The sequence below is a fragment of the Equus quagga genome, chromosome 8, assembly GCF_021613505.1.
Source record: "Equus quagga isolate Etosha38 chromosome 8, UCLA_HA_Equagga_1.0, whole genome shotgun sequence".
In the NCBI taxonomy this organism is placed as follows: domain Eukaryota; kingdom Metazoa; phylum Chordata; class Mammalia; order Perissodactyla; family Equidae; genus Equus; species Equus quagga.
Window position 1 is genome coordinate 119,251,073 of NC_060274.1, and position 14,364 is coordinate 119,265,436.

At 41.2% G+C, this 14,364-nt stretch overlaps 1 protein-coding gene across 3 annotated transcripts in view; it reads left to right on the forward strand.

The window, feature by feature from the left end:
* Positions 1 to 1,479: 1,479 nt before the first annotated feature.
* Positions 1,480 to 14,364, forward strand: part of MGAM (maltase-glucoamylase) — an 87,417-nt gene continuing 74,532 nt past the window's right edge. The window contains exons 1-3 of one of the 3 annotated variants that reach the window (XM_046668864.1): positions 1,480 to 1,572; positions 5,542 to 5,668; positions 6,325 to 6,636. The gene's annotated coding sequence lies outside the window, so the exon portion shown is untranslated. Of the gene's footprint in view, positions 1,573 to 5,541; positions 5,669 to 6,324; positions 6,637 to 14,364 lie in introns of those variants that run through there. The other 2 variants (XM_046668863.1, XM_046668861.1) reach the window with 2 other exon arrangements.

The following is a 14,364-nucleotide window of genomic DNA, read 5'->3' on the forward strand; positions in this document are numbered from 1 at the left end:
GGCAGGAACTATTTGGTTGCCAGGCAGAGAGACTCACAGAAACTGGCTGGAAGAAAGGGTGATGAAGATGATGATGATGATGATGATGGTGGTGGTCGCGGTGGTGGTTAGCAGTAGAAGTGGTGACGGTAGTAATAGTAGAGGTAGTATTTTGTTGAAGAAGCGGGAGAATCACATGAAATTCACTTGTATGTTGGCCTTCACAGAAAAAGGAAAAATACTGGTAGCCAGGCTCTCTGATTTTCCTTCTTTGGGTTTGAATGATCTCTTATTTCTGCTACTTTCTACATGTCTATTCCATTCTCTTTTGAGTAAACAAGTATTTTCAGTAAAACTCTGTAATTTCTGCCTCTCAATAACATGACATGATCTCACAGGCCCAATGCAATATGATTTAGACTCTGTGTCTCAAATCGTAATTTCTGGGAGGGAGGATCCAACTGGACCAGATTGGGTCAACTGTCCAGTGCTGGTCCAATCCGCAGTGACCAGTGGGTTAGGGGTGGGCAGGTGCTCTCTGGGTGAAGGGAGGGGAGCCAAGGAAGAGATGATAGGAATCTCTAGTTTGTGATTTGGGCTTAAAGAGAAGTAGCCATCTGTGAGGTAAGGATGGTAGAATTTGGTAACTGATAGGATCTGAGGATTCCCACTTTGGGAGACATGGTGGAGAGTGAACTTTGAAAATTTTTAATGAATGAACAAGTATCTAGTCTGCAAAAGCAATTTTCTGGCTTCAGACTTTATGAACATTGGATTACTAGATTGCAATTAAGTTAGTGCAAGTTCAACCCTGCCGTTATTTGAGTGGCCTTTAACAAGTCGTTTTCTTTAGTTTCTGCTTCCTCATTTATACATGGAGATTAAAAATATCTGCCCCAGGGGCTGGCCTGGTCACGTAGTATTTAAGTTCGCATGCTCCACTTCGGCAGCCCAGGGTTCCCAGGTGTGGATCCTGGGCGTGGACCAGGCACTGCTCCTCAAGCCACACTGTGGCGGCATCCCACATAAAATAGAGGAAGATTGGCACAAAATGTTAGCTCAGCTACAATCTTCCTCAAGCAAAAAGAGGAAGATTGGCAACAGATGTTAGCTCAGGGCCAATCTTCCCAACACAAAAAACAGACAAATTAAATAAAAAAAAATGTGCCCTATCTCATAGGGTTGTTGTGATTAAAGAGATAATATAAATTGTAGTGCTCTGAAAACTGCAAGGTGTTATACAAATGCAAAGTTTTATAACTAACATGAATACTAGGTATGTATTATTCCTAGTAACTCTGTCCTTGGACTCACACCTGTGTGCACACGTACCTGACTGTGGGAGTAAGAGATAGGAATGGGTGGAAAGCAGTGTAAAACGCAGAATAATAGATATTTCACAAGGAAAGGAAATGCTGTAATGCTCAGTATAAGTCGCTTCTACTCTCACCTTCCTCTGAGCATTTCTGGGCAGAGAAATTATTCTTACCCCAAAGAACACCATTTCTCCCTTTCCAGGTAGCCTCTGATGTGAAGAGCTTACATTTGGGGCAAAGGAAGGAAAATCAACTCGGCTGCAAGAAAAGCAAAGAGGTACAATTTAAACTTTACAAGCTATGGAGACTCTGAGAGATGATTTGTGACAGGAAGGGGTGTAGACGGCATGTGCTTGTGAGTATGAGTAGTGTGCTGTGATGTAGTGTGTGTGTGTGTGAGAAAGAGAGAGGGAGAGAAAGAGGGTGGAGAGGGACAGAGGAAGAGAGAGGAAGAGAGAGTGTAGAACAAACTAATGAGCTAGGCCTGGCTTTCCTCCAATGGCCTGTGGAATCGGTTCAGTGTGGGGGGCCCGGATGCTCTCTGCTTGTCGATCAGTGGTTCGTGTGTGGAAGAGACCACCTCCTCCAGCCCAATCTAGTGAGGCTGTTCCTTGGGGTTGATGAAATGGAGGAGGAATTCTTAACAGAATTTAAGCTAATGATACTGCTTGCTGTATTTTATTTGACTTTATTTTCAGGAAACATGAGTTAAGGATGGACTAGGAAGCTGACATTGGATGTCAGGTACTTATTATTTCAGCTTAGGCTCAAAATAATATGATGTCATGCGTATTATCACTCCTCATTTACAGAGAAGGCAACTGAGTTTCAAAAAATTTAAATGACTGCCCAAGGTCTGTAGCAAGTAAGTAGAGAATCTGATATTCAAGCCCAGGCTGGTTTGATTCCAAATCCCATGCCCTTTCTCTGAAACCCTGTGGGTCCCTCCCATTCGCCATTAAACTCCCTTCACCATTAAACCACCATCTGAAGATTTAACTCCAAGCAATGATTTATGATTTATCTTGATTTCAATGTTCTATTCAACTGTTTCAGATGAATAGACTGTTAGGGATACTTTTAGTCATCTGATCTATCCATAGTGTACTGCTGGTAAAATCTAGACAGATGAGTATCTTATTTGTATAAAGATTTTATTTCAGGAAGGGAGAATCTCTTAACACATGTTCAATGCTAGTAGCATGGAGAACACACACTGGTGCTCAGCTGTCCCTTCTAAGCTCGGTGGTCAGAATAAGCTTCTCCGGTGGGTCTGGCTTTGATGGAGACTGTGAAGGAACTAGTCAGCAGGGACTTGATGAAGGGCCCGCATTCCTCTGAGCACTTTGGGCTATGTACACCTGTGAAATAGAACAACGTATTCTTGAATGTACTATTACTCCAGTAGTTCAGGAAAGAGGAAACATCAACATGAATTGAGCGTTTGGAGAAACTTCACGACAAAGTGAATTTGGCTTTGCAATAGGAAAGGAGTTCACATAGGGAAACAGAGAACATAGACACTTCTGGTGGAGGGCTGCCCTTAAGCAAATATGCAGAAGCAGCAATGAGCCAAGTTGACTGGTGAACAGTGAAAAAACATTGGAATAGTAGAGTCAAGAATGATAAAGAGGGCCATAAAGAAAGAAAGAGAGTTTGAAATTTATCCTGAAGAATAGACCATGACTATTTTAGGCTTTAGAACAGAAGGTTGAATCAGTGTTGTTTAGGGAAGGTTGGCACAGGGAGAGTATCCTCACTCATTAGACAATGTGATTCACTGTTGGTCTTTAGGGGATGCCCATGGAGGGTCTCAGGGTGGAAGACTTCCATACTTTTATGTTACTGACGGATAGGCAGTTTGCACAGATTCCAGAGTTCCCTAAGGATATGTACTTGTTCTGTTTGGAGGTATGAGAAGTAATGTTCGGAATGAAGACTAAAGTGACAGATAATCCAGCATTTTCAGTGCTAGGCAGAGAGCTATCTATTTCATGCTTATGACAGCTCTGGGCAGTGCCTTACCTGTGATGGGTCCCTGTTTCCGGTGGAAGTCTTCTTGCTAACACGATACACGATGTGGCTCCAGCGTGCTTTTCCCACAGTATTCCTGAATTTCCCACAAGTGTCTTCCCTGTCTGTATCTTTTTGCTGCAGTTTCCAGATCAGGTCCTGTTCTTTCTTACCTCTGTGCCTTGCTGATGCTGATCCCTGCCCCCAAATGTCTCTCCTTCTCTCCTTTCCTTCCACTCCCATCTATCTACGCCTTTGGTTTCTTTCCTGTTACACCCACTTGTGTGTGTTCTGTTTCCAGTAACATTTGTTAGTGCTTTCTCTTTTGTATCATAACCATTTAACTTCATACATTCTCCTGGCTGTGAGATTTTGGAGTGTCACTCATATTTGTGTTTGAGTAAAGGCTAGATCAGACTCCCTGGCTTCGCATTCTGGTTTCACCTCTTATTAATTACATAACCTTGGGCAAGTTGCTCTTTGCGCCTCAGACTTCTCATCTGTAACACTGGGATAAATATTTCCCTCATAGTGTAGTTATGTGGAGGAAATGAAATTATGCCTGTGAATCATTTAACATAACGCATAGGCGATAGTAAGCATTGCAGAAATGTTGCTGTTATTTCTATTCTGATAGCACCTTGTTTATAGTGCACGTATAGTAACTAGAGGTTGAATTGACTTGGCGTTAGCAAGTGGTTATTGTTGTGGTTTTGGGAGTTGGAAGAAGAGAGGCAGCCCGGGACCTGATGCCTGATCCGGCCATGGGTTGTGCAGGTCTGGGGAAGGGCGGTGTCTGGGGAATGGGGAGGAGGTCTTGTCATCATGTTACTTCTTCTCATATTTGTGTGGTCTCCACGGCTCCCAAACAGATGTTTTCCTGACATCAGGCCCAGGTAAGGCACCGAACAGCAAACCATTCTGGGCCTCACCGTCCTTGCACCTCGGTCTCACCTGAATCATCTCCTTTTTTAATCCAGGGGCTAAATTTTTCAATTGCCACAGTCAGGCTACGTCATAGATGTCAATATGTAGTATGGGGCCTGGTCAAAGTAGGTGGTCAATCGTTTTTCTTTTCTAAACGTTAATGAGGACCCTAATTTAGGAGAGAAGGAGATATTGGCACAGTTAAAGGCGCCTTGGTCGGGAGTCTGGAGTCTGGACTTCAGTCACAGATGTGGCAGGTGCATGATAATCACAATAATTGTAACTGGCATTTATCAAGCAGTTATTGTGTGACACCAAGTCTTTTACTTGTATTATATTGTTCAACCTTTATAATTTGATTGGATAGGTAACAGTTTTATCTTTGTTTGAGTTAAGGAAACAGAGGCCTGCTTGGCTGTGCTTCCCCAGCTGGTAATCAGACCTGGGCTTTTAGTCACTACCCTACGCGAACCTCACAAAATCCCTGGGCCGAGCTTCCGCATCTGTAAAATGAGTGGGCCATATTTGGTGATCCTTAAAGCTCTTTAGGGGCAATAGCAAACAGTTCACCTGCCCTGACGCTCAGTGGGTGAGCATTCAGACTGCCGTTCAAACCTCTGCTGCTGCTGGGCCGCTGTGGCTCTGAGGGAGGTCATGTAAGCGGAAGGCCTTGGTGCCCACAGGCCTCCATGCACGCCAGTTTTCCTTTCCTTCCTCTTTTAGCTCTGAATTCTTTGACTTCATGATGCCAAAGAAATGCAGTAGATCACTGGTTCCCAATATCTGGTCTGCAGACTCTGATGGCTCCTGAGACATTTCACTGGTGGTCACCGGTGGTAAAACGAGAAAAATAAGGACAAGGAAGTGAACTTTTCAAAAAGATAAATTGATTCTCTTTTGAGAGTCTACATCCACTATGGAATGACAGTGATAATAGATGGTGGCTATTGTTTGGTTTTTCCAGGGGACATATGCAGTGGTCCCTGGGCCTACATTTTTCCTGAATTTTCACTGGCTCATAAAAGCAAATGTCTGGCAGTAACAGTGTTGAGCAGGGCTTTTTAAACTCTGTGCTAAAGAGCAGACGTTGTTTTTGTTTTTTTAATTTCTAATATGTCACAGAGGCTTTTGTAAGTTTAAAATGAAAATAAATTACTAGAAAAATAAAATTAAGAGCTAGATATATAAAAATACAAGCTCTGTTTGTTAATTATGAGAGTTAATGGACATAAAATTACTGTCTAGTTGCAATAAAATCTTCTAAACGCTTGTCCTCAATTTCGGTTCTTATTTCCTTGGGCAACAGCAGTTCACAGATCACTGGGGTCATCTGGAGGGGTCACAGGTGAGGACAGCGCCCAGCCTCAGAGAGAGTCTGCCTAGCCATGAGCAGAGGTCTGCACTGGGACCTGTGGATGTAACTCAGAGAGCAGGTGAACTTGGAAGGGGGAAATATTTAGGTATTTTTTTCCTTGCTAAAATCTGACTGAAATTTAACATGTCTTTTCATTATCAAGTTAGGCCACAAACCGCAGTAGTGTTAGCAGGTCCAAAGACTTTGGTTCCAAGAGATGTTACAGTTACTTTTATCTCATATTTTGAAGATAATCTCAAAATACTGTTCACAGTATTTTGAAATTGCAATGGCTATTAGACTTGCCACTGGTTTTCTTAGTTAACATATTATTAAAGAAGCACATGCATTACTATATCTCAATTAAACAAATATTCTGGTAACTATAATTCAGTGGTATTGGTTTCCTTTGTATCCTTAAATATTTTATCTCATGCATTTAAAATGTAATTCTAAAAGAGGTCCACAGCAGGCATCAAACTGCCAAAGGGCCTTCATAGCACAAAAAAGCTTAAGGACACCTCTTCTGGAGGGAAGAAAAGAAGAAAACTATTTTGAAAACATTTTCAAAACTATTTCCTTCAAACTCAAATCAGCAGATTGCGCTACTAAATGTCAACGGGTTCCTAAGTGATTAGAGGTTGCTGGCAGAGAGAGGTCTCTTCTGGGATAAGGGGTTGTTTATTTTCTGCACTTTATTGTGTACACATTGAGTCAGTCTCTGTTTTTTCACAGGCCCTTTGAGTGTCCTCATTGCTGAATAAACCTTCAGCCCTGGAGACTTTACAAGGGGTCAGGGTGGTCGCTTCTTGCTCCAGGGTCTCGGGGATGTTCTCCTCAAAGGAAGACAATGATTACTAATTAACCAGCAAATCTGATCCTGAGAATGAAAACTGGGCAGTGATTTGCATTTGCAATCCATTAACACTGACACAGTAACCAGTTACTAGGGCTGTGACTGCTTTCTGTGGACTGTGCTCCCCTGCTTTTATTGCCAGGCCATCCTTCAGAGAGAGCGGGAGCAGCCGCCGCCACTGAGGAAGGGAGGTACGTTTGTAAACTGTGCGCTCACTTACAGCTATACGTACATGTGTGCATGCAAGTGTGCATGGACTTGTGCTCATCCTCTTTAGTCAAAATACCCTTGTTATTTTGTTAAATACAGACAAAAGTCAACATCCACAGCAAACCATGAAATTATACACATACACACACGTAAAACAAAATTCAATTCATTTATCTTTCTTCTTGGTGTATGTGTCTGTGTGTGTGCGCGCGTTCTTCTGGACGGAGCCTGAATCTACAAGCCCTACTGTGGGTAAACCTGTGTGTTTGCGTTTCTCAGTGTGGTGTGATGAATGACTTAGTATTCTGGGTGAGGTGGCCAGTAGAAATTCTGCCTTGGGAGATGGGGTGGGGGAGATGAAGGAAAGGAGTTAGAATTTCAAGTTAAACTAGAGCATTTTGAGACATTCCTTCTAAAAGGGTGTGGAGTTGGGACTGCGAAGTGCTAATTAGAGAACCCATCGCAGTCAGGAAACTGAGAAATCTATGAATTATTATAGGGAAGAGTCTAAGGGTGTGTGAAGCATTGGCATGTGTGCAGGTGTCAGTGTGCAGTGGGGAGTGTGAGAGACTTACGTGGAGTCTGGAAGGGGTTTATGGAGGGAAAGACCCAGTATCTGGACTGGCAGTCATGTGTGGACAGAATGGAAGTGCCGAGGGGAAGGGGGAAGGAAAAGGATTGTTGCTGGCTCCTTTCTAGTAAAACCTAAAATCAAAAAGGGGTGGGTCCTCACGATTGCCAGGGTCCAGCTAGACACGTGTGGGCGTTTCTTTTCTGACTGGCCTCTGAGGTGGGAAAGAAGAGCTACAACGGGAAAGAGAGGGAGGCCAGGATCCATCTCTTGGGTCTCTCTAGAAAAGGTTGCCAGTGGGTTCCTGATATATGTCTGGACAGTGGCTTTCGTGTGCTAAAGGGACCTCCTGCTCTCAAAACTGTCTATGGCCCCAGTGTCGCTGTGTGAAACAGTGAAAGTTTGTGTGGTGGGCGGGTGGGATAGTGAGGGAGCAGGGCGTCGGTTTATTGTGCTGGGTACGGCGCAAGCAAGTGCTATCAGGAACCCAATGAAGTTCAAGGACAGTCTACCCCGGTTTTAAGATAGCTCATCACTATTTCATTCATGCTTATGCAAGATGCCGATGATTTTTTATTATCAAGCATTCCCTTACAAGTGAGTTTCAAGGAGCTAATCAAGTTACTTTACAAACTGCCCTGTAAGCATGGAATGCTAGGGAGTAGATGGACTTAGAAGAAGAAATTTCCCGCTTAAAATTGGTTCAGGTGATAACTGTGGAATGTGATGAGGAAGATAAGCCTTTCATGCTCTGGTGCTAGGGTCACAGTAGGTCATAGGTGTCTTCCAGAGATGATCTCCGTGTGGTTCGGGGGGGAAACAAGCTCAGAGCGGTTAAGCAGGTTTTCCAAGGTCACACAGCTGAGTAGGGTAAGAGCTGGCTTTTAGATCTCTGTACTTTGGATGGGACCAGACTTGGGAAAAAAAGGCCATTAGCCATTCTTTTCCTTCCCATTCTCTAAGTAGCTGGGAGACAACGGACCAACCTGGTAAATTTGCCCAGGACTTTTGAGGAACATCGACGGCTCGCTGGGGTCCTCTTTGCAAGTTAGTCTCAGTCTCTGTAAAACTAACTCTCTCTTTTCCACTCAATTTCTTGCCTGTGTTATCAAAGGATTTTTAAAAGAAAGGGTTAGTTTGCCATATGCAAATCAGATGCTGGCTATAATTCGGAAAAGATGAAAGTTTGATTATCCAGTTTTTCCAAATTAGTTTAGATAGCCATTTCAATAATTTGGGCACCCACATGGTTTGTCTATCTACTTCCCTAAATAATTATAACAGTATCAGGAAAATGAGCATTGGAAGTTATTCATATAATCATTTTAATTTAAGAGGAAAAAATTACTGTTGGAGTCTGTACAATTTATGTATGATAATAATATTTTTCCTAACCAGGCTAATTGAAATTGCAACCCCTTACCTCCACATTCGTCGTCTCCTTTCTCCATAGCTCTTATCACAGTCTAACCTGCTGTATATTTGTTTAGTTGGTTTATTGTCTCTTTTTCCTACACACGGGAATGTAAGTCCCATGAGGACAGGAGTTTTTATCTGTTTTGTTTGTTGTGTAACCAGCTCCTGAAAGAATGCTTGGCATATCGTAGGAGTTTCATAAATAATTAATGAGTGAAAAATCAGATCTGCAGTCCTGTTCCTCCAGAGACACAGCATTGATAAATAGATGATGAATAAACCTGAGAAGAAAGTGCATCCACAGCTCCTTCTGCTTGGTCTCATGAAGACTTTAAAACAGTGCCGTGGACCACAAACTGGAAGTCAATTAACTACTACAGGTGCTTAGAAACCACTCTAAAATCCTCCAGGTGCCATGGAGACTGAAATGTTGCTGGGTTGTTTCCTTTTATTCCCATAAGCCTTCTAACCCCATGGTTGTCTTTGGAAGGACACAGGCATCTCCCACATATTCTACCTCCTCTTAGTTTAGAAACCTTGATTATTCATGCCTTTGCGTCACTTTGTGGAAGGTGGCTTTGGATTCAGATTGCCTGGCTTGAAGCCTGGCTCTGAGGTCTGGACCTTGGGCAACCCAGCCTCTGTCAGGCTCCGTTAGGTTATTTGTAAAATGGGAATAATAGCAGTCCCTGCTTGTAGGGTGGTTGTGAGGACGAAATGAAATAAGGCATGTAAGCACTTCTCCTAGTGCCATGCACATTCTAAGTACTTGGTTAATGACCTAGATACTATTTGATAAAACCTTAATCTCACAAAAAGCGTAAAGTAGTGTACAATATGGGGCATTATAGCGTAGAATATAGAGTAGTGAGTAAAAGTTCTGGCTGTGGAGTCCAAAGGGCAGGTGTTCAAATTGTTGCTTTGCTCCTTATCAGCTGTGTGAGATCAGGCAGGTTATTTGACCTTGCTGAAGCTTGATTTCCTCGTCTGAAAGTGGGGCTAGTAGCAGTAACTATCTTGGGGTCATTATGAAGATTGCATGTGACAAATTATGTAAACCTTTTAGCACATTTGCTCAATCATTATTAGCTATTATTATCATTATCATTAAAATTGCACAGTTTTTGTTTGTCATATGAAATAGAATATTCAAGGATTGATGACAACTGCCAAGTAGCAGTTTCTTAAAACATTTTTTCTTTTAAATGCAGTTAAAGCTATTTAAATTATTTCCTATTCTATTTGCCTTCTGCCATTTTTCTTGATCTTGAGTTTTCCTAAATTGCATTCCTGATTGAGAGTGTAGCTTTCACTATCAAGATCTTCGTAATTCAGTAAGTAAGGTCAATCAGATGATGCTGATTAGGGTTTTTTTTTTCTTAAGGTTTAAGGAAATGTTTCTCTTCTATAGCTAGAAAGTAATTATTATTATTCCACAGACCAGGTAACCATATTTTAATGTATGATGTGAAAGGACTTCTGATAAGAGGCAAACAGATTTTTTGAAAATGCAAATGATATTTTATTTAAGAGTCATATTTACCAATGTGTATTAATTACCTATTGCTGTGTAACAATTTACCCCCAAATTTAACAGCTTGAAACAATACACATTTATGGTCTCACAGTTTCTATGGGTAAGGAATGTGAGAGCAGCTTAGCTGGGTGGTTCTGGTTCAAGGTCTCTCTCTCAGGAGATTTCAGCCAAGATGTTGCCTGGAACTGCAGTCGAGTGAAGGCTTGCCTTGGGCTGGAGGATCTGCTTCTGAGATGCCTCACTCACATGGCTGTTGGCAAAAGACCTCAGTTCCTTCCTGGCTATTGGACATTTCCATAGGCCTGCTTGAGTGTCATTACGACATAGCAGCTGGCTTCTCCAAGACATGATCCAAGAAAAAGAATAAGGAAGTGATCCAATAGACCATGGAAGGAAGAAGCTGTAATGCCTTCCTCACCTGGTCTTGGGAGTCACACACCATCGCCTCTGCTGTATTCCATTTGTTCGAAGTGAGTCACTAAACCAGCTCACTCTCAAGGGGTGAGGGATGGGGGCTTGGCTCCACCTCTTGAAAGGAGAAGTATCAAAGAATTTGTGGGCTTTTTTCTGTTTTTCAAAACTACCATATGATTTTGGATAATATTGAATTTTATTTTATTTCACATTTTACTCAGTTCTCTCTCTATGGATATCCACATTAGTCTCAGTCTTTTTCTGTTGTATGTCGTGCTACAATGAAAAACCTTTATCTGTACATATATTTGCTTCCCACACGTGCAAGTATATTTATGGGCTAAATTTCTGTAAATGGAATTCCAGATTATGGGTGTAAGTAACTTTAATAGTTTTTGTCAAATCTTAATTGAGCGTATGGTGTTTACAGTTTGACTAGCAATGTGTGGGTGCCTATTTCTTACTACTGTCTAACACAGTGTGCTAATAAACATTTGGAAAAATTATAAATATTAGTATAAAGAACAATCTCCCATCTCACAGCTATTAGCAACCACCAAGGGAAAGGAGGCATGGTCACTTCAATAGGCATTCTGATAACTCCTCTGCTTGCCAGTGAACGTGAGTCCACTCTTTACGTCATTAGTTAATTTACTTATACCAGGAATGAAAAGTTATTAATTATATGGGATTTTACATGCAAGATTAATATTATGGGATATCTCATAAAGCCTTTGGGAATGTGATGTACTGGGGACAGGACAGGTAAGAAAGATTAGAGTTGGGTAATTTGTTTTAGAAAAAACAAGGAAATTCTTGCAGAGAAAGGTACAGCCCCATTTCCTTTTGCATAGTAAGAGGACATTACATTGACAAACAGCAATTTCTCATCAGTGTATGAGAAGAAAATACTCTTGGCATTTAATGTTTGGGCAAAGGACTGAGGAAGGCTGCTTTTGTCTGAGGAGAATGTGGAGGCTGTGTGAGGACACATTGATTGGGTGGAGAATGAGGCTGCAGAGAAATAGCAAACATTAAGGATGAGCTCAGGATTTAAGGTTCCCAGGCTGAGGAGGTTTGAATGAAGGCCTAAGGGAAGAAGTGAGGGATGTGCTTTTTGAGTAAAGATAGTGTGATTTACAAGGCAGCCCGGGAGAGGAGCAGCGGGTGGGTTGGTGGAGAAAGTGGCCCTTGTATGGGGAAGACTGCAGCTCATGGCTCCTCCTGTTTCTTCCCAGTTTTCTGCACTTTTGTCTCAGATAACGAGTGAGTCACCTGACACATGGGGCCATAGAGCCCTTAGCGGATAAGAAGTTGTATCAGAACAAGTTCACAAGGGCAGTGGGCAGGCGTGTGCAATTGCCACTTCACAACACTGAGTGAAGTGCAGTGCCAAGCTCATGGACAGTGAGATTGATAGATTTCTTAGGGATGTGCTGTTTCTTACCCAGGATCCATGAACTATCCTCTCTATGGTAAATAATAATATCATGATATGTTATCCTTTAATATTTTTTTTTTTGCAGTCTGCAAAAGTTGGCATTTGTCCTGTATTTTTTTAACTTTTTATTAATATTATGGTAGTTTACAACCTTGTGAAATTTCAGTTGTACATTATTAGTCATGTTGTAGGTGCACCACTTCACCCTTTGAGCCCTCCCCCCAACCCCCCTTTCCCCTGGTGACAACCAATCAGTTCACTTTGTCTCTGTGTTTAACTTCCACCTGTGAGTGGAGTCATACAGAGTTCGTCTTTCTCTATCTGGCTTATTTCACTTAGCATAATACCTTCAAGGTCCATCCATGTTGTTGTGAATGGGACGATTTTGTCTTTTTCTATGGCTGAGTAGTATTCCATTATATATATACCATATCTTCTTTATCCAGTCATCAGTTGATGGGCACTTAGGTTGCTTCCATGTCTTGGCTATTGTAAATAATGCTGCAATGAACATAGGGGTGCATAGGACTTTTGGAATTGGGGATTTCAAGTTCTTTGGATATATACCCAGTAGTCGGATGGCTGGGTCATAGGGCATTTCTATTTTTAATTTTTTGAGAAATCTCCGTACTGTTTTCCATAATGGCTGCACCAGTTTGCATTCCCACCAGCAGTGTATGAGGGTTCCTTTTTCTCCACAACCTCTCCAACATTTGTCACTTTTTGTTTTGGATATTTTTGCCACTCTAACAGGTATAAGGTGATATCTTAGTGTAGTTTTGATTTGCATTTCCCTGATGATTAGTGATGATGAGCATCTTTTCATATGTCTATTGGCCATCCGTATATCTTCTTTGGAGAAATGTCTGTTCATGTCTCCTGCCCATTTTTTGATCGGATTGTTTGATTTTTTGTTGTCGAGCTGTGTGAGTTCTTTATGTATTATGGAGATTAACCCTTTGCCGGATAAATAACTTGTAAATATTTTTTCCCAACTGGTGGATTGTTTTTTTTGTTTCAATCCTGTTTTCCCTTGACTTGAAGAAGCTCTTTAGTCTGATAAAGTTCCATTTGTTTATTCTTTCTATTGTTTCCCTCATCTGAGGAGTTATGGTGTCCGAGAAGATTCTTTTGAAACTGATGTCAAAGAGTGTACTGCCTATATTCTCTTCTAGAAGACTTATTGTTTCAGGTCTAATCTTTAGGTCTTTGATCCATTTTGAGTTAATTTTTGTGAATGGTGAAAAAGAATCGTCAATTTTCATTCTTTTACATGTGGCTGTCCAGTTTACCCAGCACCATTTTATCCTTTAATATTGAAAGTACTTTTATTTGATTCTCACAGGAAGAAGATGATAATTATTATTATTAATAGATATCATTAGTTTCATTTTAGATAAGAAAACTGAGGCTCAAGAATGTGAAGTAAATTCATTTGGCTACCACAGCAAAAAATGGCGGGGCTGGGAACCCAGCTCAATTTAGCGTGCTCTTGTTCCGAGCAGAAGAACTCAGAGATATGATGAAGCACATAAATACTAATAAAATGTTTAGCACAGGCATCTTTTGTGAAAGGGAGGAGTAAAGAAGCAAGAAATTTGTGTGACTCACTCCAAAATGACATATTAAAAGCTGGCATGAATTTTATAGATCTTCTAGTTTGATCTCTTTAATTTGTAAGTGAGGAAACTGAGAATTGGAAAGCTTAAGTAAACTTCCCAAGGTCATCTGGCTAGTTGTTTTCAGAATGGGGAATAAAATTCAGGTCTTCTGCTTCACAAGAAAGAATACTCTTTCTACCATACATTGCTTTGATTGTGTGGAAGGAAATAACAGGATTGGGCTTTATGTTCACTTAAGGAAGGTACCATTGTTTTATCCTCTAAAACACATTTATGATATACTATAATTAGGAAATATTTGGGTATTTTTCAAATATTCAACCAGGGTGTAAAATGTTATTGGTCAATATGTGTTGATTATGCAGATTCTGCCAACAGGTACTTAGAAAGGCAATAAAGAGGAAGAAGCAGACATAATTCTCATACCCTGGGAGCTCACAATTTGAGGGAGAAAAGGGGTGTTATAAACCTAAGGAAGTAGACACACCTTTGGGGAAAAAGCCTTAGGAAAACTTATCCTTGGTTAAAAATGAGCTGGGATTAGAGAGGGTGCATTGATATACTAGAGGTGTTGAGAGGGACGCTTCGATGGGTTGAAAACTTTCACAAGGGCCCACACATGTCTCTTACTTCCTTATTTCACTGTCCTCAATTTATACCTACCCCTCCATAGGATAATGTTGTACAGTATTATTACATCCACTGATG